General features: G+C 38.0%; 1 long non-coding RNA gene across 1 annotated transcript; it reads left to right on the forward strand.

Annotated features, from left to right (window-relative positions):
• Window positions 1-1,359: 1,359 nt before the first annotated feature.
• LOC127392132 (uncharacterized) lies at window positions 1,360-18,674 on the forward strand. The gene is made up of 3 exons (XR_007891192.1): window positions 1,360-1,415; window positions 15,298-15,459; window positions 15,976-18,674. It is a non-coding gene; the product is annotated as an uncharacterized LOC127392132 (long non-coding RNA).
• Window positions 18,675-22,034: the final 3,360 nt, after the last annotated feature.

The following is a 22,034-nucleotide window of genomic DNA, read 5'->3' on the forward strand; positions in this document are numbered from 1 at the left end:
CTCAGTGGATTCTGGCAGAGCATCTGGAGAAGAGGCTGGATGCCTGACTTCATCTCAGATAGTACTGGATGCCTATTTGTGGGCACTTAAATTGAAACCCACACCTCCAATGAGTATAGTAGAGACTCAGGCACCTAGCTTACATATAGGTACTTGCAGATCTCCACAGTTAGGTGTCTTGATCTGAGCTGAATCCTACTTGCCTTCTCAGAGTTGTGAAGGATCTGACCTCTAGAATCCCAGACGAAATGAGATGCTTCCAAGGTCTTTTAAACAAGTTTTTTTGAGGAATAATTCAGACACATCTGTTAAGCTGTGACAGCCCTGTTAGGAGCCTGGCATTGACATGGTGGGAGTTGTAACCCTGGGAGCAGGGAGCAGCATGCATTACATTGAAAGATTTATGCTGAAAATGTCTCCTAAATCCAACCTGTTACTCTGAGTTTGAGTATTATAGTGTATCTGTGAAATGACACTTTACTAATGCTAAAATGTATTCTGCTATTACATTGTTATGTACTAAGAAATATATAAACTATAGACAAGAAAATGTTCCTTATTGAATGTACAAGAATTTATTGTTATCTAGGGTGCTATACTGCTTATTTCCTAAAGGTCTTTTCCAACAAAAATGATTCTGTGATTCTCTGATTCTATTTCTTGTGCGTGTCTCTGTATACACCTATATATGAATTTACAGATGACTCTATAAGTATTTAAAAACAGATAGATAGGTGTATGTATAAGTAGGTAGAACTATTTGTAAGAATTGTGACCAGTTTTGAAAAGATAGTGTATAAAAAGCAGCTCTTTAGAAGCATAATAGTGCAGTAATAAATCAGCTTAGAGCAATTAATTATGCTTACACTTTGGTCTTTTGGCAAGACAGTGCTGCTCTTTGCACTTAAAATGTTAACAAGGGAATGGTGCTTTTAGTAGAGCTGTGGTCCAAAAACGTGTCTGCAGTAGTAGTTACATAACTCAGCAGCTCCAGGTGGTGGGATTGTGCACTCAAGCTTTAATGGATCCATCTGTGCTTTCCTACCTTCACCCCTGTGTTATACCCACACCTGCTACCTTCAGAGAGGTGGAACCAACTTGTTAGAAAGCAGAGAGGAAGGAAAATCCACATTGTGAAGATTCTGTTGAAGACACTAATTAACCTCCTTCCACGTGGAACCTCTTTTATGAACCTATAGATGTACATACATGTACTTTTGAACCAGAAAGATGTGGGTTTTTTTGTGTCTTAAGTTATTGATGGTACAAGTGGGCACACTGACCTTTGGAGGCTCAAGTCCTCACTGTGTTCTGAAATCTATTTATATCATGGCAAGTGCACAGTTACCCAAGCTGGCACACAGAGGCAGCTCAGCCTTGATATGAAGACATGGTCTCCATGGGAGAAAATTAAGGTAATTTCTATCTTTGAATGTTGACAATGGCAGCAGGAATAACAACAGAGAGTATACTAATATGTTCTGCCTACGGAGATGTGAACTGTTAGACTTACTTTCTTCAGTGTCCACCAAACAATAACAACTTCTGACTGATTCATAGCTGTTGAGGTCCAAGTATCAATTTGTTGAGCAGTCTGGTTCCTCACCTATTGATAAATAAGGTATCTTATAAGTGACTAAAAAATGTCTTAAATAGATATATATAAATAAATACATAAATATGTATATATATATATATTCATTCTTTGGCTTTAGTGTCTTTTCAGTGGCAGTATATTTGGGGTATTCCAGGTTTTGGAAATGTAGCAGTTCCCATTGCATTCAAAGCATTTCACAGACTGCAAAATAGTCTAATATACCGTAATGGCATTTTATTATGGGTACTTTAACCATTGTGCAATGAATGTCTTGAGGATTGCCTTTGTACATGTATTTTTTTCAAGTGCAGCATCATGACCTTGCTTTCTAGTTCCGGCTCAAGAGCCAGATCAGGATAGCTGAATAAACTACAGTGCACCAAAAGGAAGGTATATGGTGAAAAAACTGTCTCTCCAGTGTAACTGGGAGGTCCATGAATTGGTCAGAGATAATTAGACTGAGAAACAGTGTGTTTCTGGCAGGAAAACAAGTTAGAGACTACTAGGTACACTTGCAGTATCTTTTTCTAATGTAGGTCTCATGGTCTCCTTCCTTCCAGCTCAGCAATTTAGGCATCTGATTTTCATTTTGAAAGGAAAAATTCCTATATTCAAATTGTAGATGAGCTGCTTCCATCACAGCTGTCTTGAAAGCATTTAAATATCACAGAGAAAAGTGCATTTTAAAAGCCTAGATGTTCCCCCTCAGTATTTGCAGGAGATGATTATGACCCTCATGCTCCCAGGAACAGAGTGGAAAACTTCACCAGAATCACACAGTATTTGTCCAGGCCTACTCCTCTCCTATACACTGAATTTCTGTAATTAAGAGCTAATTATCTTCTTCACCCTACCCTTTCCCAATCTCTGCTTCAATTCTCAAATCTGAGAAATACCTGTTATGGTTTCTGATCTTAAACAAATCCAAATCATCAAAGTGTTCCTTTGAAGATGTTTCACTCCTCCTTCTTTCTGTCTTTTTATGCAATTCATCTACTGGCTCAATCACAGATAAACTAGCACAAATCAATGAAAAAGATTTCAATCTTAATTGCCTCTAATTCACAATGGAATAATTAATTGAACATACTGTATCCTGAAAAGCTTCTGTCCTTTGTTCTGCAGTATTAGTGTGCCATGTTTAATTGATTCCAGTAGCAGTTTTAATGGACTGCAAGATCTCTCTTCATAAAATAATAATAATAAAAAAAAAGTAGTAAAAAAGGCTTAGTGAATTGCATGAGCAAAAAAGGCAGGTTTCCAGCAGCTGGATGTACTGTCACTTGTAAATTTTACCTTGGCTCCTAAAGCAAACAGCTCTTGCAATAGTTTTCTCTACCACCCTCACTTCCTCAAAGCCAGTAGATAGTATTTCTTGGGAAGATGTAAGAAAGAGCTAAGGATACCTTTAAAACTGCTCTGAACTAAATTGTGATCCCAGTAGCAACAGCATGAAAGCAGTTGTCTGAAAGTTGTCACAGCATCAACAAAGGGGTATAATGTGGGTGCTTGAGCACATCCCTGCCCCTGTAGCTGAAAAACCCAAGGAATTATTCATTCCTCTGAACAGCGCATCAAGAAAAGGAGAAATTATGATCTTTTCCTGAGAGCACTGTGATTCACAAAATCTGACTCTTCCATTTCTTTCTTACAGATTTTAGAGAGCTCACTAAACTCTGCCTATAATTGAGGCAAGTCAATTGTCATTCAACACTACTTTTTCTTTTGCTGTTTGGCCTGTGCTACTTTTTGGTTGGGGTTTCAGAACAGCTTGAAGATTTTATTCTTTTTTTCCCCAGTTTCCACCAAATTCTGTGGTCCCAGTTCCTCATTCTTCCCGACGTGTCACATTTGTCTCCACACAATTATGGAACTGTTGTAGTTTCTTTTTTTCTTTTTCAAGTCAGCTCATTTCAGGAATCTGAGTTATGGTGCAGCTCTGCAAAAGCAGCACTGGTAGAACAGAGGTATTGAATTATTCTGGTGTGACACGGGCTGGAGGTGCCCGGGGCATGATGGGGTAAGAAAGTCTTATACAGGTTTTTCAGCTGGAGAGAATGTTCCATGGAATGACACGAACGAATCAGACAGAAAAAAAGATGAGGAGCTATTAGGGCTGTTGAAAGGGAAATTCAATTGACTGTCATCTTTATACAAATCTGTGAGAGTCAGGCTCGAAGTTACAGTGAAGAGGTCTGAGAGAGCAGAGAGAGTGCTGCTAAAGTGCATGTTTTTTGGCTGCTTTTTAGCATATCTTTGCCCTTATGTGTTAAATTACAGTGCTGTCCTACTTTACCACTGAGCTGTACCACTGAGATGCCTTTTCATATACTTCTTCTTTTGTATCATGTAACATCCACTTTGTACAGAGATGCAAATAAATAGAAAAAGTGCAGGGAACCAGACCCTTTTGCATCTTGTTTTGAGCTAAGATCCTCTTTTTTAGGGCTCTGCTCTTTTTTTCTGTGTGCCTTCTACCTTGTCATATTCAGATCATGCCTCATTTAGCTGAATTACTCAGGTCACCTTAGATTAATTGTGCAATTTGGCACTGATGCTGCTGATATATCCCTATCTGAGTGCCATGTCAAAGAAATGATAATATAAGCAGGATTTAAGAAGATATCTCCTAGCAAACAAGAGGACAGACTAGAAAATCTGGTATTTGCCATCACATTATTTTTTATGATTAATTAGTGGATGTGCTGGAGTAATAATCCTGTGCATGTGCAATTTTGCTCTACACTTTCCAGGCCCCATCCCTTCAATTCAACCTCCCATCCTCATTAATTTTCAGTGCGTAGTGCTGAAAACTTTCCCTTCCTACAGCAGTTTTGTCTTGTAAATCTATTTTCTTAATTAAGAATTTTGCAAACAGGATGGCAGTGGGACCATAAGATGCATCCCAGTTTAGATATAGGCTATCCTGAAAAAAATGGCTTTAATTTTCAGTTAAAATCAGCTAAAATGAGAAGAGATTCAGTTGAAAAGAGGTCCCAAATTTTTGGATAGAAACATATGTTGTCATAGAAAGTCTTTGGATGAAAGAAATTGATGTTTAAAATATTAACTTCTTTTGTAGGTGTTGCAAGTTAAAATGTCCCCAGAAACCCCAATTCAGCAATACATTTAGGCATATACTTGCTTTAATCAGCTACAGCAGTGAATGGAGTTCTTGAATTCCTTAAATTTCAACATATGCTTATGTTTCATGCTCAGTTAGATTCCTGGTGTATTATGTCAATGTTAAAAAGTGTCACAGCTTAGAAAATCACAATCACATTAAAGCTAAATTCTTTTCTTTCCTTGACTTCTTATATACTCAATACGTAATATTAATATTTATAAGCAGATGGAAGGCAAATTTACAAGCACTTCCCTGTAAATAAGATGCTTGAAATTATGACATTATTTCTTGTTTTTATTTTTCTTTATAATTTTCTTTTTCTGCTTTCACGATTTTTTCCTGAAGTTTTCACTTTAAGTGTACAATTCATTTAATACACTGAAAACCCCAGGATCCTTCTTTCTTTTCTCATTTTGAGCTGTTATCCCTGTTTGTTTCTATTGGCTTATTTAACTTTTTTTTTTTTTTTTAATTGTCACTGGTTTTCTACATCTTTGGCTTTTATCCAGGCTTTATTTTATTTTGTCTTTTTCATAGCTTTCTGATTTTGTTTCTAGCTCAGTTATTTTACCTGGTTTCTGCTATGCATCAAGAGTGACAAAGAATGGACAAAGAACATCTATGGCATTTTCTTTGCCTAAGACCACCAGAAGTTCCAGTCCCTCAGTATTTCTGACAAGGTTGTGCTTTGAAAGGAAGGCAAAGAGCAACATGCCCAAAGGATACTTCTCAATGTCACACCTGTAAACATCTGCATATCTAGAGGGGTAAGGGTTTTAATTCCAAAGCAGAATTTTTGCTCACCCAAAATGAAGCACACCTACCAACATATATATTTCCCATGGAATGCTTTGGAAACATTTAGAAACTCACATCCATGGATTTTAGCCTTTGCTGCCTGGTATTGAAACTATGAATGTTAAAAGTCTTATCCTAGCAATGATCTGAAAATAACCTTAAAAAATATCAGCATGATGAAGTGTATTATCTCATTGAAAACTCTAACATCTGAAGGCTATTTTATTAGACTCTGAGGGAAGAGAAACCTCTATGAGATAGAATAATAGATGTTCTCAATGCTTACTCAGTTGTCCTCTTAGAACCAAGAAAAGGAGGAGGTTTTTTGACTCTGCTTTATGCTAGCAGTGATTGGAAATTTATGGACAAAGGCATAAAAAAGAAATTAGATGTTTCAGTCCAGATGCAGGTCTCTGAGAGCCACCTCCAATGCTGGTTTAGCTGTGAGGCAGAACAGCACTTGAAGGCAGACACGGTGGAGATACCCTCACCTCTGGGGTTGTCTTCCTGGGTGATTTGCCCTAAAACCAGAGAGTTTATGAAATCTCTGCTGCAGTCCTTTAAACCTGACATCCTTGTAGGAATACACGTAGCCAGACTGCCAATTTCAGTCTCTTGAGAGCTTCTACTTGGCAGAAAATTCTGGCATGGAACATTTTCAGACCAACTCAATCTCTTTCAAAAGAATAAGGATTTTTCCACAAATTGAAAGGATTGCCTTTTGTCTAAATTAGCCTTCACACCAGCCATTTGGAATGATAAAAAAACATCACAAAACAAAGCAAAAAACAAGCAGTAGCAGCAACAGACTGTTCTCATGCTATTCTTAAATATGAGATTATAATAATGTGTATTCCCAGGAGAGAAAAAAACCCAAACTTCTTACATTCCAGTCCTGACCCTCCCTTTAATACGTCACATTGCCAGGATCGAATTGCGTAACTTCTCTGTCCCTTAGATTAACCTTCTGCAATAGTATGGAATACCACGCTCAGAATTATTTTTCATTAATACTCAGTGATGAGTGTGATTTTAATGCTTGAAATTTGCTATTTCATTTCCTTGCAAGGAAGGGAGAAGATGAGGGAAGGATTTTTTAAAATTGACAAGTAAAGCAAGTATTGTGATGGAAATCTAATCCGAAATGTTGGTTTTCCAAAGGGAACACTAGCCTTTGTAAGTGCTGCACCAAGCCTAATTAAAGCAAATATTGAATCAGACAAGATTTACATGGATGTATAGTATATTGCTTTTTGATTATTCAACAAGTTCTACTAACCTTGTTTCCACTGACCTGTAAGAAAAAAATGCATTTTAGGTTTGATGTATTGAAATCTCATAATTCCTCATTTCTACACTCAAATACTCACCTCTTCCCTGAGAAATCCTTGTAGTTTATGTAGAAAAAGGCACCTTTCAAAGTCTAGATTGAGCTATACAAGAAATAAAATTACTCTTACTTGAAAAATATCTTGAGTTCTAGAAATGATTCTGCCTATGCCCAGGTCAGCTATGAATGTTTCGACCATGAATTCAGTGTAAATTATGTCTCCCATTGAAAAGATGTCTGGTGATAATACCTGGGGTTTAGTTTGTAAGGCAGCTGTGGATAATCAAAGCCTTGTTTTGGACAGAACCAGGGAAACAATCCATATTTTGTCACTGATGCTTCAGTGCAAATAAGCAAGTAGGACATGGAGGCAACAGTATCTTTTCATTTTAAAAGGTTTACTTCAGAGCTGCCTGACACATCATTTAACATCCATTCAGGAGAGCAGTATTCTTTGCTTAACACTGAACATTCATTTCTGTCTGAATTCATCTGAATTCTTTCTTCAGCCAAAGCCTAACCTATGTCCCATTGTACCAGGCAATTTCAGAGTGCAGATGTCTTTCCCAAATGGACTCTGTCCTTTAGAGCCTTGTGCACCACCAAACAAAATAATCAGTGTCAGAGGTACAAGGCAATCATTTTATCTAAAGCCACCCACTCCTCTTTTGTTTTCCTGAGAACATTATGTGCTTTTTATTTTACATCCTCCTCTTCAGATCTGCAGATGTGAAACTTCAAATGCAGGGTATTAAGAAGAAAAACATGAAAATTACAGAGCTTTGCAGTCAAGCACTATGTGTCTGCAATTCTACAAGAGAAGAGTTGAGATAATTTTATATGTTGCTTACAGACATCCATGTGATAAAAAGAAAAATAATAACCTTTTCCACACAAAAAAATGCGAAGATTGCTATCTGCATTTAATACAAAATACTAGAAAATGAAAAGTGTATTAGTTTCTGTGAAACAGATAAGCCTTTAAAATGAATCTCAAAAGGGTCATTTCTATGAATAAAGGAAACTGTAAACGGAGTATCAGAAAATGCTTCCTAGCTGTTAAATCTAGCACAGGTAGGCACAAGAAATTACGCAACACGAGCTCTAAACTTATGAGAAATTGATACTGTATTGGCATACGAGGCAGAGAAACAATCCATAATAAAATCCTCTAAAACTTAAAAAGAGTCCTCTCTGTGTCTAATTCTCCAGTTATGTGATAAAAAACGGGGTACATCACTCCCTACCATCACAGCTTGCTCTTTTTGGGTTTAATAATCAATGACAGTTAAAATTGTGGCTGAAAAACCTCACTTTTCCTCAATGAGTCAGAAAATCTACCTCTGGTACAAAACTATTCCTGGTTTAAGATGTAGTTGGCCTTATGTCTAGCATGCTCAGAAATAAAAATGAGTAGCTTTTCTCTCTCTAAATGTCAGGTTTATTATAAGCATAATGTGTTATTATTATTAATTGGTTTCCAATAGCACATAGAAGTCCCAGCAGAGATTGAAACACAACTGAAGAAATAATCTTTGCCCCAGTGAACTGTCAGGATAAAGATAAAAAGGGAAACAAAGAAAGAGATTTGTCTAAGACTGAAGTCAGTGAGTGAGCTTGGATGAGACCCTGGGTGTCCCAATCCCCAGGGACTTTCTGCAATCCACCACTTGTAGAAGTGTTTTGTGGCACGAGGCTGTGAAGCACAGACATTGGAGCAAGGTCTAGAGTTCTGGAGAGTAAATTTACACAGAGTTCTGGAAAGATATGTCAAAATACACACACATTCAAAGGCAGACGTATCAGGAGTAGATTTATTTAGAATGTCACGTACATTTAGATCTACATAAGACACATAGAATATACATCACATACACAAATGTATGGCATGAAGAACAATTGGTTGTGTAGCTTTCCGTGGAAAAAGAACTGTTTTTTACAGTGTCTCGAAATGGGTCATTGCTATACAGGGAAAGATAAGGAAGAGCATACCCTGCACCACACAGAAGGATTTATCTACCTGAACATAAGCAGGTATGGCCATTTTATACACCCTGGGACACATGAGATCTCTATATGGGACAGATGGATGACACAGAGGAGCTGTATGAGACTCATACCTTTCTGAAGAGGAAGATGGAGACCAGATGGGATAAGCCTACGCTATCACTATGGATATTGGATGGCTACATGGGTTCAGCACACAACTAAAAGCAATTATCTCTAAAATCACTGTTCCAGAATTCATATTGCCTTCTTCTGACATCTACGAGATGAGCTCTTTACACACCTACAGTACACAAATGAATCTTTTATATTCAATATAGATTTTGGATGCAAAAGCAGAAATGAAATAATTTGTGCCCTGAACACTGCTGATCTTAAGAAGGTGACAAGCTCCCTGGGGAGTATAAAAGGAACCTGCAGCTGTAGACAACCACATCATAGAAACTGGAATTAAGTTCCAGTGAAGAGGAAATCCCCTTCAGTGTCCATATTGTACTCTTAGGGTTTGCATCCAGTTAGAGAACCTTCAGAAGAATAAGGAAATATGGTCTATGAGAAATGAGTGAGAGAAATTGAGAACCTGATGTGGGAATGGCAGTAGTCTTCAAATACAGAAATGACTGCTGCAGTGTGAAGGGGAGCAATCTGTTCCTCAGGCCAGTGCTGGAAAGGATTAGAAATAATGGGTTTCAATCAAGGCAAAAACACTGGAGGAAAAAAACCCAACAAACCACTAAACAAGCCCTATTATGAACAATGTGGACAGTGAAACATCAAGCAGAATGGGAAGCTGTGATGATTCCATCACTGGTAATCTACGAGAAGACCATAAACAAGCATCTGTCAGGAGCAACACATCTGCTGTTGATGCCTCTTAGGGCAGGGGAATAGATGAGATAGCCTCTGAGATCCCTCCCAACCATATGAGTTTGTGACACAGAAATGAATAATTCACTATTTATCTTTGCAGAGGCGTGGAAATAAATAATAACTGAAAGTCTAATCTTAGTGAAACTCAGAAGACTAGGAAAAACATACATAAATCATTGGTAATCCTGCAGGTTTATACTGCATTGCAGGAGTGCTCAGCACCTAGATGGTTAGGCAGCTTTTCATAATAACCCAACTACTATTCAAATGTCAAGTAAAAACAGACTTGCCAAGTCTACTAACCAACAGTTTAGAGATTTTCTAGGCAAATTGCCATATGAATTTTGAAAAATAGAGCAAGTAAGGTAGGGAGGAATAGTCTCTTCTAACCTGTAATATGTCAGATCTTTGGCTGTACATGATTCATCATTGTGACAAAGACAACATTTGATTAATTTACAGTCAGTTCTATTGCTGAATCTACTTACTGCATACTCTGTGCTACAATTTAGCATAGTCAGGCATCCATACTTAGGGAAGAAATGGGTATCTGTAGTATTCTTCCCCAAAATAGTCCACGTTAGTTACTAGCATCAGTATTATTTACTCTGGGAGCATGCCTTTGAACAAAACAGAGGCTGCACACATCATATTAAAAACATTTGTTTTAAAAAAGGTTAAACTGTATATGAATAATTTATTCAAAATGTTTCAGGTAATTAGCAATACAGAAATTATTTGGTAATAACTAAACCATTACTATGCACTTTCTGAATTAACATAACAGCCTCTACTGTCAATCTATGAAAATGGTATGAGACCTCAACAGCACTTGCTCAGATAACTGCTTTTGCATAAGCAGCTTTGGTGCTTCTAAAGCTAATTTGGCTAGATTAACAGCACCAGGTGCCCTAGATATGAATATTACTTTTAATTGGTTTTAATATTTCTTTCACTGATTGGTATCAATGTCAACTACCGTCCTGAAGGTTTTGAACTACAATATTTGTGCCGAAAGTTTCACGTTTATCTTTTTGGGAGTGTCTCCAAAAAAATGCATCTCTTTTGCTGTCTTATCTCCATTTATCTCAGATTCTGAAATGGTCTTAGTATGAAATATTCATCACTTAAGAGCCTTTACCTTTGGGTTTATAGACCTGCAGAATTGTAAAATTCTAGAATAGTTTCAGTTGGAAAAGACCTTTAAAGTCATCAAGTCCAACCATTAACCTAATATTACCAAGTCCACCACTAAACCATGTCCCTTAGGGCCACGTCAACAAGCTTTTTTAATACCTCCAGGGATGGTGACACCACCACTTCCTTGGGGAGCCTGTTCCCATGCTTGACAACCCTTTTGGTGAAGAAGATTTCCCTAATATAAAATCTAAACCTCTCTTGGTGCAACTTGAGGCCATTTCCTCTTGTCCTATTGTTTGTTACTTGGGAGAAGAGAACAAAATGTGGCTTTGACCATGGTACCCCATTAGAGATACTATTTGTGCTTTTCTTCCACCTTCACACCACAGTGTGGCTGTGGAGAAAACCCCTTCCAAATTAGGCAGAATGAGGATCAAAATTTGACTTTTCCTCTTTCCAAAATTTTGTTTGGATACGATGTCAAAAAAAAAGGTTTCTATCTTTCTACTAATGTGCCATAAACCCAAAGTGTCCACAAAGACACTTCTGAACAGCTGTGAATTGTACTTTGCTCTTCCATTGTCTGTAAACTGATAGCCTTTTTTCCTTGTTGCTTGCTTTCTCTTTTCTCCTGCAAAGTGTTGCAAATCTGTGAAACCCACTTGAGGAAAACTTGAGGGGTACCTCTCTGCAAAGATTTAGGGTCAATTAGACTGTGCATTTTGCCAAGCGTTGTCCAAAAAGGTCTAGCCAAATTTATTTAGGAGCTCCTTTGGTATCATTCATTTCTTACTGGCAAGTAAGTCTGAAGAACACATATATATATATATATGAGTTTTGCTGTTTGGATGCTCAGCTGAAACTATGGACTTAATTTTCAAAAGTAGTGACTACCTGCATAGGCCTGCTGACTTCAGATGGCTGAAGGCCTCTGATTGTCTTTGGAGTGCAAGATGTAATAACCCACTGACAATCCCAAAAGGAGGCAGCCAAAGGTGGTGAACATCACTGAAAACGTCTTTGTCTTTCTCTTGATTTCTACAATTCATACCAATGACACCCCTCTTGGGGGATGAATTCATGAGCTTAAATTTGAAAATGTAAAGACCTGCAGACAGCTGTGCTAAAAGAGGAGCAAGGAAGACCCAGCAGAGTTCTCCCTTGAAAAGCTTCAGTTATGGTGCATTGTATCTTGCTGCCAGCTTTACATTTCAGAACTGAGCATGACATCCTGAGCATCCTTGCTAAACTAAAAGTGAATAAGAACTCATATTACAGCAGTCCTGTTACCAGGAAACCTCTATTAACGATGTCCAATTTTGCTCCCATATACATATCCCATGCGTAAGTGAATTGCAGTCTGTGCTATTTCTGTGTGTGTTTGTATGCCTACTAAGATTTATAGTGTACAAACATTCAGTTGACACTGCACTGGAAAATAAAGCTCTGCAAATACAATGAATGTACATAAAAATCTCTCCTTAAGAAAGCAGAGGAAACTTCTTTTTGCACTGTATTGTATGCAAAGCAGATGCTGATGCTGCTTTGAATATTTCATGGGGTTTTTGATAGCTTCTAATTTGCCTGTTCTATTTACAGCATCAGTAAAAAGTGTTCTTCATTTTACAAATGGAAAAACGTCAGAGAACTAAGTCGTATGTTTGAGATAGGAAGGAATACTGTAAATTCAATCCCCTTTGTACTTTAAAAGAAAATGCAATGAAAAAATTAAGAAAAAAACAACAGGTCCACAGACTTCTTGTTATCACCTCTTCAGATCACCTTAGTTTTTCAGCTTGTGATGTACATAAATTTAATTTAAATGTGGAAAGAAGACTTTGGGAAAGATCTTCCATATTATTTCCTCCTTACGGACACTCCTGTCTGGGGTCTTGAGTGTTTTTCTGTCTTGAGGGAATTCTGTCTGTTTAGACTTCTGTGGGAAAGAAGAGGAACTGTTTCCCACAGTCATGTACTAAACATCCTGTTGAGTTTAGTGTGAATAAAAGGACATTCAGAGCCCTTTGCAAGATTAGGCTCTTTACATTGGTTGCATCTGTATCAGAGATAGATTTCAGGAGCATGTCACACGTATAATTGTGACTGTTTATGTATCTCCCCCAAAATACCTCTTTATACCTCTCCCCTCAATATAGTCTTTGCTTCAGCTATCACTTGTATTGTTACTTTTCCAACTGTTCAAACATAAACTCCATTTTGTAACAGTTTGTTGAGAGAACTCCATGTTTTCCCAGCATATACTTGAAGAAGATTAATGAGTCTTACTGACATGCCAAGTCAATCTGTTCCCTTATGTCAATCAACTCCCATAGAACAAGTATGTCTGTCTCACTGGCTATGTTTTCATGCAGATACATTGCAAAAATTTAATTAAAACACTAACCACAACTGATTGTGAAGTACATTCCAGAACACTATTACACTATTTAAGAAATAATTGGATAGGTTTTAGGTAAGGCTTTTTTTTTTTTTTTTTCTTATGAAGAATCTTTCCTTCCAGGGGTCAGTGAGGACGAATGAAAAGATGAACAATATGAATAACTTGACAGGATAATTCCTATGAATTTGCCATGTTACAGGTTAACTGTGAGTGAACCAAAACACAGGTGGATTAGCCAGCACAGTCATATCTGACACCAGAAGGAGTGGTCCTTTCAGAGGGTAGGAAGAAGAGTCAGGGGAATACCCAAAGGGAAGTCAGTCATAGCAGAGGGATAAAATGAGAGACTAGGGGCAAAGAGAAAGAAGGTGAAAGTTCATGTGTGGAAGACTGAATATTTCTTGCAGAGGACAAGAACCTGAAAGGCTGGAAAGCATTTCTACTTTCGTTACTCAAGTTTTGCAGTGATTAAATACTTTCCTCAAAACAAAAACAGAAAAAATACAAAAGATGTAAAAAAACGCAAAGTAATATATGTATTTGTCTTTAATAGAGTGTTAACAACTGTAACTCCTCTTGTTTGCTGAACTAGCACAGCTTCTAATCTGTTTTCTTGTTAACAAGGAGGTCCAAAGGGAATGAAAATTCAGTAGGTTCCAGAAAAGTAGAGAGTTAAGGCACTGCAGACAAATTCAACAGCTGAAACATGTTTATTTTTTCATAAACAGTAAGTGTTAGTCAATTAAATTGATAGAGAACAGTAAGAACATGGAATGATTATGCTTCCAGAGGTACTACATCATTGAGGAAAAAATAACAACTGTCACATGTTTGGTTTCAAAGCTTACACACGGTCCCAACCCAACCCAGTCATTGAAAGAGGGGTCAGACAAACCCAGGTTTTCTAGTGATTGAAGGTGTAGCCTGAAATATTGAAAAAAGTTTCAGTGGAAAAAAATTCTGAAGGGTTATTGGACTTTCTCCCCTACCACACTGAGCTAGTAGGGGCAAGTAGTGTTTCTAGCACTGTCCAGCACTGAAAAAGGGAGATGCCTTAAGAGTTGCTTTTCTGGCTCGTCTTTTTTATAGGTCAAGTACTTCTGGCAGAGCTCATCTTGTTCCCAGCTGACTTTAGGTTCATCCTCACAGTCCTGCTGGACCCAGACTCCCACTTCAGTCCTCTAATTGTCTTGCAGTTTCTCTGCTATGTCTCTTCTCTTGGTCACAGAATGACAGAACTGCAGGAGTTGGAAGGGACCTCTAGAGATCATCTAGTCCAACTCTCCCACTGAAGTAGATTAACCACGGGCCAGCAGTGTGCCCTTGCTGCCGGGGGGGCAATGGAATCCTGGGGTGTATGGAGAAGAGTGTGGCCAGGAGGTCGAGGGAGGTTATTCTCCCCCTTGACCATTCTAGCCCTGGTGAGGCCACAGCTGGAATACTGCATCCAGTTCTGGGCTACAAAGTTCAAGAGTGACAGCTGCTGGAGAGAGTCCAGAAGAGGGTGACAGAGGTGATGGGGGATTGGAACATTATTCTTATGAGGAGAGGCTGAGGGAGCTGGGACTCTTTAGCCTGGAGATGGGAAGGCTGAAGGGAGACCTTATCAATGTATACAAGTATCTAAGGGGTGGGTGCAAGGAAGATGGAGACAGGCTCTTCTCAGTAGTTCCAAGTGTCCACTTGAACAGTTAGAGTTTGTTTGGAAACTGCATGGTGAAGCCATCTTGGATCAATGTCTTTCTGTTTTATATGTCTGTCAGAAAAGAAAAAAAAAACAACAATCAACTAAGTCATTGCTTTGCATGATCAAGGAGACAGAAGATAATAAAACACATCAATATCCAGATGTGAACTACTGAGACCACTAACCACAGGTCATATTTTGTAACTTTGCATCTGTAGCCCAACCCTGATTGTGTTAACTTTGAGATCATACAAAGAACAGATAATCAGAAAACTAGAAGTAAATGTTTCAAAGCCTAGCAGAAATGGCCAAGAACTGTTTGCATTTTTGTAATCTGTAGGTTATGCTACTGGGGATGGAGCAGAGAGTGGAGGAGTGAAATGGGCTGAGCTCCTACTGAACCTTGTTCACTACCAGGCTTGGGACTGTCAGCAGAAGATGGAATTTGATGGGCTGGGTGAACTGCATGAGTGGAGTCTAGAAAGAGGGGTGAGAAAAGGAGGTAAGAAAGAACTAAAGCTGACGTGTATCACTGGGTAATGACCTAATTATACAGTTAATTAATTTCATGGTCTTTTGGATCTTAAATTTCCATCTCTTAGGATCTCTGGTGGACAGAGTCAGAGGTGTCCCAGCTCAGACATACATTTGGTATTGGGAGAGGGATAGACAGGAGGACACTGAAAGCTGGGGTCATTGACTTAGGTCAGAGATGATCAGACTTTTTCCAGGTGCAAAGACTAAAGTGTGTGGGGCTGACAAAGTTGGGCAATAACATTTCTGGTCATGACAAAATGGCTTGCTTGGAGAACTTTCATCTGGATGTGTTACACACCTCTACTGTCTAATTAAATGGAGTTCCTTATTTTATGTAGTTAGAGGTCCACAGAAATTTGGGGAGGGCATCAGTTCCTGAAGTCATGGTCAGAAGTTTTAAGACAAAAAAAAGAACCTTGACATGCTGTTACTGCTGTTGTCATTCCCAGAGTGCCACATATATTGTCTGGTCTCTTGGCAGGATCCATGAGCCCCCCACTCATATGCCCCTCTCCATGTCCCCTTCACCAGAAACGTACTCACCAGAGGCCAGCGTTTGGACTGTGGAAGGGGTCTGGCTGTGCCTGGAGAGTTCTGGGAAGATCATGCCTTGGACGATGCCACCAGGTCTGAGTTTGACTGAGCCTGAGATGTGGCGAGGACCGCTGGCCAAGGTGGCCCTTGGACTTCTCTTGTGCACTCAGCTCTGTCCTGCTGACAACAGTTTGGAACACTTAAGCATTCCCTGGTGAACTACCATCCATGTGTCTTGTGAAAATCATTATGAAAATGAAAAGTGCATCTCACAGACTTAATCAGCTTAGTCCTTTCTCTAAGGGAATATCTTCACCTTTTGTTTCTAAACTGAGTATTGCTCCACTGACAAAAGCCTCAGCACAATCTGGCTTCTCAAAGTATTTTTCAGAGAGTTTTTCCACAAGTCTTCTCAGACTGAAACCTACACCATGGTTCCATCTAAAGGCCACCCTCAATCCTTCCCCGTGAACAAGAAGTGTTGATGGAGAGTTCATTCCCAATTACAGTTCTTTTGTAGAAGCTTGTGAAAAGTAGGTATTTCTTGGGCTGATGGGACTGATAGGGCAGGAGAATTCATGATGATTCCATTACGTGGACAGGACATGTTAAGACAGTACCTGAGCATAATGACCCCACAATGAAAAACTTTTCTTCCCAACTTGCCTACCAAGGCCACTGCAGACTCAAGGTGGAAAGCAAGCAACTGGGGAGTCTGGACTCCAGTACAGGTTTAAATTTAAATGTGTATGACATCACATAAGTGATTTTTGTAACGTGAGAGCCTGATGGCATGTGTCCACAGGGAAGAAGAAAGGATTTTCTCCTCAGATATTCCATTAATCAAGGATGCAGAACAAGATGCTGCCATAGGAAACTTTAGAAGAAGCTGGAGAGTCCACAGCAGTCTGCTGAATCCAGCAAGGGAGCGGTTCCACTCCTCTGAGATTGCCAAGACTAAGTGGACTAGAAAAGCTCTCCTCCCAAAGTTATATTTTACTCTCTTTCCTTTGATATTAGAAGCCAAAAATGCTCCTGTTGATTGTAGAAGGACACTTCAAGATTTTATTGAGTATGTTTTTCTTCACTGAAATTTCAAGTGAGGTGTCCCGAGAGAAGCTTTAGGAAGGGTGTTTTCTGGTTTTGTTTTTCTTTTTAATCTTTTCGATGCTTTAAACTGGGACTTTTACTGGCAAACATGGGAAATGAAAGGTTCTTATTCAGAAGAGTGCCTGAGGCAAAGAGCATTAGAAATACCATATACATTAATAAAGAGCTGATAATTGAACTGTAGTATTGAATAGCTGCAGAAGCCCAGCACATACTTACATAAACTGCCTGTTTGTGTGGCATGGTGTGTTAAGACATGTCTGGATATCTGGTATGCAAGCTTAATGTATGAACTGTTCTTTAAATTGCTGATTATATCCTTAGGCAGGTTTTAGTGAATTAAATTAATAGGACTTGTTGATTGGTAAAAAATAATCACAAATCCTAGTTTCCACAGTACTGTCTAACATAAATATTTGCCTTAAAGGTAGCAAGTTTTAAATGAGCGAGTTAATATAAAGTATAATATGAACAAAATTAGCAAATCTAATTTAGCATTAAAACACTTCTGAGAAAATTAAACCTCATTTGTGCTCACACTAACAAGGGGAAGCCAGATTTTATCAGACATACAGCAGGTCATAACAGAAGAAATATCAACTTCTCATCCCAAACCCGGTTCTCATTCTTCTGAAAAGACACTTTCTTTACAATCAAGTAAGATCAATACCTAGATTTATCAGAATGACACATTTAAACAAGGCACAAAACTCTGCAACAGAAGCTAATGAATACTGACTGCCAGAGGAATTTTTAATGATTCATTTCTCTCTGGGCAGGTGAGAGAGGTTGTGATTAATTCTAGTTTTTCCTTATCTGTCTTGTAACAGATCAAGTATAAGAAAGTGACCCAGTGTTACCTGCTCTACCTTAAAAAAAAAAAAAAAAGCAGAAAAAAAAGCCATATATATTCTCTATTAGCCTTACTGGATGATAAACAAGAAGAAATAATTCAGATGTGGCAAGTGCTAACTTAACTGCTGTTTTTCTGTGAAATTTAAAGACAGGACTTTAGGAAAGGCCATGTAATATATCTCTGCTGAATCTATCAGACCAATCTTAATGATGAAACTAGCTTTGCATGTCTGCAATGTAACAGATCTGATTTCTGGTTATAACACTGCAGAGTTTCCAGCACTTGGGTTCTAAAAGACATAATCAAAATGTTTCATGAAGTGTAACTTGCACAACTCTGCTTCCTTAATAATTAAAGACGTCAGACTCGGTGCACATGCTCTAGCAGGAATGATGCCACTCAGAAATAAATTGCATGTCTGCTTAAGATTCTTCCCCAGCAATATTAGAATCTGACCAGTAAAATGATACAAACTAGATTTGCCACAGTGCTAATTTATATTGCTATTAATGAGAACACAAGTTTTAAATCAGACACAGAAGTACTGTTGTGCATCCAGCTTATTTGAGCTCCAGTCAGGGTGATAAGGCATTCTCTAGACAATTGTAATTATGAGTAATTTGTAAAAGTAATAAGTACTGCTTTTTATTACAGGCAATAAAAATCAATTCTTCATTCAATTATCTTTCCTGGCTATGATATGATAGTTGCCCTGAGTGAATGCAGCAGGAAAAAAGCTGAGCTAACTTCTAGGGACAAGAACTATTGAAGAAAAAGCCTATAGCATTTAAAAAAAATAAAATTCTACCAAAAATTTCATCTCAATTTCAACCTGATATAAAAACATGGTATTAAATGCCTGCTACTATTTCTATCAGTCCTCTTTTTCTTTAAGACCCAAACTTCACATATATTCATGTAATTTTAAGCATAAGACAAATTTCATTGAATCAATGGGATAATTCTTGTGGTTAAGGTGAAGCACAAATGTAAATCTTTGTATACTCAGGGTGATGGTGAAGAAATGTATTTTGAATGTGATTAGCTTCCATGCAATAAAACTTGAACTCAAAGTTAAATATTAGCTCAAATTTTAACATGAATTAGAGCTTGAAATCACAGGTACCTTCTGCTTAAAACTATATCCTTTTCATGCTTCAAGAAAGGGGCTTGTTTATTTTGTATAAAGGCAGCTTTAAGGATTTTGGGCAAACAGAAAAATATCTGGTGACAAGTTTCTGGTTTTGATCTGTTTATTTCTTTTTAATTTTAAACTTTTTTATTCGATTAGAGGGGTCTGGAAACAAAGTAAAACAAAGAAAAAAGTGTAATTTGAATTTTTATTATATTTTTGGTTCCAGGGGAACTGGAAGTGAGGCGCAAGGCAGAAAATATCTTTTTGGAGGTGGGACCTGATTTTTATTTATCATCTTAGTCCTCCAGCCAGTCTGAGGGAAGAATGGGCAAAGAAATGCAGGGGCATAAAGATATTCAGACACATGAGTTTGATTAGGTGACTTGTTATGATAGTACTCACCAATAAGAAATTTTCAGATTAATACTAATTATAAAATATGTAGTTTGTGAATAGTTGAGAAGAGTGAGTTTTATGACCTTATGGTAACCTCAAATTTGTAGCCAAGTGTTCAGATCCCCTGAAAAAAAGCTGTGTTAATTGGCAGCTTACACCTATAATGACGGAAACTGAGGTACTTTTCATAGGGAAAAGTCACAAATTTCTTATTTTTCAGAGTTAGTTGATGGAGAGGCAAGTGGATAAATCTTTTCATATTCTGCTGGGGATTTCAAGGTACCTTGAGGAAAGTGATCCACCTGAGAAATCAATGTCTTCCACCATTCCAGTTCTGCATGAATCAATACCATTGAGTAAGGCTTCACTTTTCCCAGTTAATAACACATTTGATTGAGTTGACAGCGTATCAATCTGTTGGCAGCATTGAGACATACCCTTTCAGAAAACTCATATAGCAGTTGTGTTCATTAAAACATTTAGTCTAACCCATGAAATAGTGCCTCATATTTAGATACGTAGACAGTATAACTTGGGAGCTGATTCATTTTAGTCAGAGATATTTTGTTTTCCAAGAGCTTCTTGTCTCTTTTCATTCTAAAAGGCTTGTATTATTTTACTCCAGAGTGGTAGATAAGTAACTTAAAAGTTCATCCTGCTTAGAGCACCTTCCAGTTACTTGAAAGGGGCTACAGGAAAGCTGGGGAGGGGCTTTTCATCAGAGAAGATAGTAATAGGACAAGGGGTGATGATTTTAAACTGAGAGAGGGAAGATTTAGGTTAGATATTAGGAAGAAATTCTTCACTATATGGTTGATAAGGAACTGGAATGGGTTGTCCAGAGAGGTTGTTGATGCCCCATCCCTGGAGGTTTTTAAGGCCAGGTTGGATGAAGTTTTCTGCAACCTGGTCTAGTGGGAGGGTTCCCTGCTCATGGCAGGGGGGTTGGAACTAGATGATCTTCAAGGTCCTTTCCAATCTTAATGATACTATGATTCTATGATATTTCAGAAGTCTTCTACGTTGTCTTCTCTGCCAAGACTTCAATGCTCTCTATTTTTCTATGTACTATTTACCTTTTGTCTTGACTATTGCACTTTGCAGATCTATTTCTAACTGTAGGATTTTTCCATATTTCTCTTAGATCATAACTGATACTGCCAATTGGTTGACCTTATTCTGTCTTGCTTGACATATAGGGTGTGTTTTAGAATTCTTCCAAAAATTAAATCACCAAGTGCATTGAAAGTTGTAATTCTTTTCCTCTCTCATTCTGGATGCCCTGCCCATTCTTAAGTTAGAATTCTCAACCAAGACTTTTTGTGGGAATAGCTTCTCAAAGTGCTGCATTTAGAGGAATAAGTACACAAGTAAAGAGATTACTTTTGGGAAGAAAAAGAATCAGGGAATTCTGTACTGAACTGGAGTACAAACTTACTACCTACATAATAAAATTTGGATTTTAATCAAATAAGCTGGGAGAAGAACACCTGCAACACATCAACACGAAATATTTAGGAAAAAAAATCAGTGTAAAATGCTATAGTGAATAAATTTTTTTCAGAGTGCCCAGCTCTGGTGTCAAGAAGAGGATATGCCATCCTGCCTTCAGCAGGGACACTGAAGAGGACTGACAGAACTTAACCTCAGAAGCCCTTTAACTAAAATTATCTGTCATTAAAGTGGGTGCTCATTATACTGGCAAGACCCAGTTTTACTACTGGCAGGTGTAATGCAACCTTCTGCATTATGGTTCCTCAGTCCTGAGCTACACCATCCTTGTCACTCCGCTCCTGAAACTCTCTTAAGTAGAGAACTTAGCATTTGCATAAATTCCCTGAGGATCTAGGAACAAAATGTTCCAAGGCCCTCTGGGGCTAGGCATGTATGGTGAAGTATATGAATAAATCTGTCAGTTTTGAATCATTAGGAATGGATGGCTTTAGGGTTGATTTTAAATGGGTGCCAGTATATCTCAGGATTTTGTTAGAGACAGAGGATGGGCAGTATAAGCTTATACTATTCTTGTTTGGATAGGGTTAAAGGCGCTGCTACCAAGGATTTTGTGGGAGTTAATTGTATTAACAAGGAAAGGCAGAGAGCCAAGCAATATCTGCTGAATGTCATAGCCATTTTTTCCCTATTTTATTGTAAGTAGCCTAAGTGACATAAATCAGTACTGGCTCAGATTGAATTTGTAAAATTACTTGCAACTGTATCATAGTATTTATTTTTCCCTATGAATTAAAGGCAAATAATATACATGGATAGGAGGAGTTTAGATATATATTATCTTAAATGTATTTATGCTGGTCTTGTTAATGGGAATATGGACTCTTGGTAAAAGTCACAGGAAAGTAAATCACTAACCGTGTTTTAAAATCAAAACTTTCTGGCTGAATTACATAGACTCCCTGAGGTAAGGAAGGACAGTCTTGTACTGTCAGTCTTAGCTTGGAATGTGATGTGCCTGACTCTCCCTAAGATTCCGTGTGAGATCTTCTGTACA

This window comes from Apus apus, chromosome 1 (assembly GCF_020740795.1).
Source record: "Apus apus isolate bApuApu2 chromosome 1, bApuApu2.pri.cur, whole genome shotgun sequence".
NCBI classification, from domain to species: Eukaryota; Metazoa; Chordata; class Aves; order Apodiformes; family Apodidae; genus Apus; species Apus apus.